Source organism: Triticum dicoccoides, chromosome 7B, assembly GCF_002162155.2.
Source record: "Triticum dicoccoides isolate Atlit2015 ecotype Zavitan chromosome 7B, WEW_v2.0, whole genome shotgun sequence".
Classification (NCBI taxonomy): Eukaryota; Viridiplantae; Streptophyta; class Magnoliopsida; order Poales; family Poaceae; genus Triticum; species Triticum dicoccoides.
The window spans coordinates 99,492,004-99,496,826 of NC_041393.1; the positions used below are offsets into that span (position 1 = coordinate 99,492,004).

At 42.7% G+C, this 4,823-nt stretch overlaps 1 pseudogene; it reads right to left on the reverse strand.

Moving 5' to 3' along the window:
• Nucleotides 1-295: 295 nt before the first annotated feature.
• LOC119341094 lies at nucleotides 296-1,751 on the reverse strand (annotated as a pseudogene).
• Between the last annotated feature and the right edge of the window lie 3,072 nt (nucleotides 1,752-4,823).

Sequence of the window (4,823 nt, forward strand, 5' to 3'; positions counted from 1 at the left end):
CCTCGGGGGTCAATCCCGATGAATATGGATGGGTTTATCCAAAGCCACCACTTCAAGAACCTAAATAATGAAGAACAATTTGAATGAGTGAGCGAAAACATTACATACTACAACCACATATCTCTCGTATTTATTTTCAAAATGAAGAACAATTTGAATCCACCCTTGTACCGAAATAAAAACAAATACGTATGAACATTGGTCACAAAATGAATATCTCTATATTTTGGCATTACAGGGGAAGACAATAAACTATTTATGAAAAATATACAATGCACATGCATGAACTCACATATTGAATAAATCATTACATACTATATATATAAGCGAACCACATCAGTAATTGAAGTTGGGTGAATGAACTACTCTGCATTTGAGTCATTAAGGAAAGGATAATCTGTGTAACCGATGACAGGATCCTGCGTGTAGAAGGTGGATCGGTCATACTTGTTCAAGGGGACATCTAGCTCGAATCTCTTAGGCAAATCTGGATTAGCGAGAAATAGCCTCCTATAGGCAATGAGATCAGTATAACCATCAATCACCATTTTGTTGCCTTCCTCTCGGTCATACCCTCCAGCGGCAATAAAAGTGCCGTTAAAGGCTTTCCTAAAGGGCAACAGCCGGTGGGGTATCTGCATGTGACCATCCACAATGGTCATGTGAGGCTCTACCATGTGGCAGTAAAGAAACTCTTTGTGCTTATTAAGTTGTTGTATCATGTAGGTACCAAGCACATGTGGATTAGAGTCGAAGCAATCCATGTAGTCAACGAATGGAGACAACCTGATTCCCACACGATCCGCACCGATCTCGTGGACGATAGCATCAATCACCTCCACGGCAAAGCGACATCGGTTCTCGAGGCTGCCACCATACATGTCAGTACGGTCATTTGAGCTATCTTTCATGAACTGCTCCAAGAGAAACCCATGTGCTCCGTGGATCTCTACACCATCAAACCCCGCCTCAATGACATTCCGAGCGGCGCGTCTGAAATCGTCTACGCAACGGTACCTCATCTGTATGAAGCCGTCGAGGCTTCGAGTAGACCGTGCCGGACTCAGCATCAGGCGGTATCTGCTTGTCGGTGCTAGAGATCGGCGCATGTCCATCCGGCTGAAACTCTGTTTTGTTTGCCATATAAGCAGGAGCCCAAAATTAGTGACGTAAAATAAATCACAGGATCAGGTAAATTTGCCACGGAACTCAGTACAGTTTATCAACACAAAATGTCATGAATTCCTAACTTGCCGTTTGTGGAGACCCTTCCAGCGTGCCAAATCTGGCAGAAAAACAGAGCGCCCTTGCCGTGGACGGCATCAACGATGGGTTTCCAAGCGTCTACCTGCTGCTGCGTCCAGATGCCAGGGGTATCAGGAAACCCCTGGGCGGTGGCGGAGACGCCGGTGGCCTCGGCGATGAGCAGGCCGCCCTTTGTCGCCCGCTGCGAGTAGTGCAACGCCGCGTGCGGCTGCGGCACGTTGCCGTAGGAGCGGCACCGCGTCAGTGGCGCGAGCACCACCCGGTGGGAGAGCTCGAACTGCCCCATCTTGTGGGGCGTCAGCAGCGGGATCGGCTCCTTCGTGGCCATCTTGTCTCGACCGGTTGCCGATGTGCTTCGATCGACAGCGTGGTGGTGCAATATACGGAGTATGAAGCTATGCGATGGAATCTATGACAAGCTTTGTTTGCTCTGTTTCTTGCTTGTGATGTGAGCTCTGCTCGAATAATGCTATGGTCCTTGCTTTCAACGGTAGGTGGCGGGGTCTTAATAAAGCAAAATTATATTATGTAATAAAGTACCAGAAGTTTGGTGTGATAATAAGCGGTGACGCAGCAAATGTGTATTCTAGAGGCTAGAACCTAAAGCGTGTACATAATGGCAAGAAAAGAACGTCATACTTTATACTTTATGTACAAGTTCTTCTGTCCATTCATTCTTGAGAAAAAAAATGCCACCCGTGGAAGGCATTACCTACAGCACTATAGCAACTCTAGCGGGGCCATACAATAGCTACTTCTCCATTCTATAATGTAAGACTTTCTTAACACTACATTATGGGACGAAGCGAGTACTTAATAACTGTTGATATCTGTAAAAAAAACTTAATAACTGTTGATATAGTGATTTTGATCCAAAATGACGCTCTAGCAGAATTGTTATATGCATATGGAGCGTGTTCTATATCGGGCTCGCGAGCCTTCATATTTCAAGGTTGTGGACATTGTTATGAAGTTGTTTCCATCCACAACCGCCTGTACAGAAGCGACGTTTCAGGCCGACCTCTTCCCCCCGCACGCTGATCGGTCAACGGCATTGGCATACGCACACTTGCCGCTTCAGCATGTGTCAATGCCGCAAACGCCTTTTCACCACGAACATCGCCAATTAATGGCCGTCGTCGCGTTCCGCGCCCTTTCCCTATATGCACGCGGAAAATCCGCCCCATTTTTTGTTAGAGCGCGCCCATACAACCCTCGACTCTGTGTGGGAAAGGGTGTGCCACTACTCTGTGTGGGTTAAGGATAACACACATCGTAAGGCTGAACCGTTGGCCACATCTGCCTCCCTACAACCCTCGACTACTTCGACCGCATGTCGGTGGCCGCCTACGCAGAAATGAATGGCGTGCGCACGCTGGTCTTAAAAAAATGTGGTTGTGCCCCGCATCCAGGATGCACATGCGTTCATCGACCACGTGGTCATAAAAATTGTAGCAACTGAAGCCTCCCTGCCTATGAGGTCACTTCCAAGGGGAGGAAGAGCCTATAGTTCAATCAGTACAGAATCATAGTGTCCAAGGTTGTTGAAATCTAAGTTGTAATCCTTTTGAAAATTCATTTTGTAAATTCATGTTGAAATCTTAGTTGATATCCTAGTTTAAAGACTTTCATTGTTGAGGTGGGAAAGGAAGATGTCTTCTAGCCACTGACAAATGGGTCCCACAAGGGAAAATTTAATAAAATGCACTTTTCTGACGATTCCACATTTGTGCTTTGCCTTGGCGGCCTCCGTATCCATATGCAGTGCGCTCCATAAACCTTATGGGGTTACCCAATTGGCGACTCTATTAGAGTTGCTCGTATATCAGTAGTCTATGCCAAAGAATTTTATGTATGTAGTTTATGATTTCTTTGGTGGATGTTTTCAAATATGTGTTCTCCACAAGACTGGCTGGCTTGAATATGCACAACTACAAAAAATGTCAAGCTCGATCCGACCTAGTACCTAATAAACTTTTTCGAGAAACTGTCATTTTAATCATCTTGACATAAAATATATTATTTAGTTATTCTTAGTACAATATTAATTTATGCTATGGTATTTGATTTAATGCTAAAACCAAAGCTCAAGCCAGTGTCGAGCTACACATGATCCCTACTACTTCTATTGTCTTAATATAAACACATGCTATCTCATCACTACTTCAATTTATTTTAGCCACACATCTCACATCACAACACATGTCACCTTATCAAATGTTCACCTCAACATGCATGAGAATATCTTTTCCATATATCATGCTACTTATATAATAAATATGTTTCAACTACACAATATAAAATACAATATATTATATGTATTTATATTTTGAATTAATATATTATTAATCAAAATATTCATGTTTAATACAAACAAATCTCATTGAAACATATACAACTGATTCTCGCAGCAATGCGGAGGGTATCATCTTGTAGTTCAAATGCGTTGATCCCACATGCATTCCTTGTCTTTGGATTCCTGAAATTATTCACACGTTCAAGAATAAATGACACCAAACTTGGTGTGTGCATGCACTTTAGTATAATGTCTTGAAAATTATTTATTCTTGCTTGCATGTGCGCTCAAAAATACCTCGTGGCTAAGTATTTCACGAGCATTCATATGCAATTAGCACACTCCCTTTTGGCCTAATAAACAACATGGAAAATGCCTATGACAAGTTTGAATGGGAATATTTAAAATATGTTCTTTGTGCAACTGCGGTTTGAATCCTCTTGGGTTGACATTGTTATGAGACGTGTCACCTCTAAGGTTAACAATGAATTAACCGACTCCTTCACCCCAACTAGAGGCATTTGCCAGAGCGATCCTAATAGTACATGTTTATTCTTGATATGTGTTGAAGGTTTATCGTGTTTAATGCAACTGAAGAAATTCTCTAGCGATCTCAAATGAGTTCATAATGGTAGGAGTGGACCACCTATCTTGCATCACTTATTTGAAGACAATAATGCTTTCTTTGTGAAAGGAGATGAAAGAAGCACAAATACCCTAAAAGATGTTCTAGAGACTTACTGTGAGGGTACATGTCAGAAAATTAATTTACATAAATCTTCCATCTAGGTTGGCGCTTGATGTAACACTCCAACTATAGGAAGGATGAAGGACAAATTAGGTGTGCAAGACGAAACTCTTCAGGATACTTACATGGGCATGGCAACCTGTGTGGGACGGTCTACATAGAGTAACTTTAACTTTCTCATAGATAGGTAATGGAAGAGGCGTAACGGCTAGAGCGACATGCCTTTGTCAAGGGTTGGTAAGGAAGTACTCTTGAAATCAGTTGCACATGCAATTCTGACATACATGATGAACTATTTGCTGATCCCCACTAATATTAGTGACACACTAAGAAGACCAATCTCCAATTTCTAGTGGGGCATTGAAGGTGGTAGGAAGAAATTGCACTAGAGATCTTGGGACGGCTAGCCCTATCTGAAGTATCTTGGGGAAATGAGCTTCCTAGACATGTACTTATTTAATCAAGCCATGCTTGCAAAACAATGTTGGTGACTGTTATTGGAGCCCTTCTATC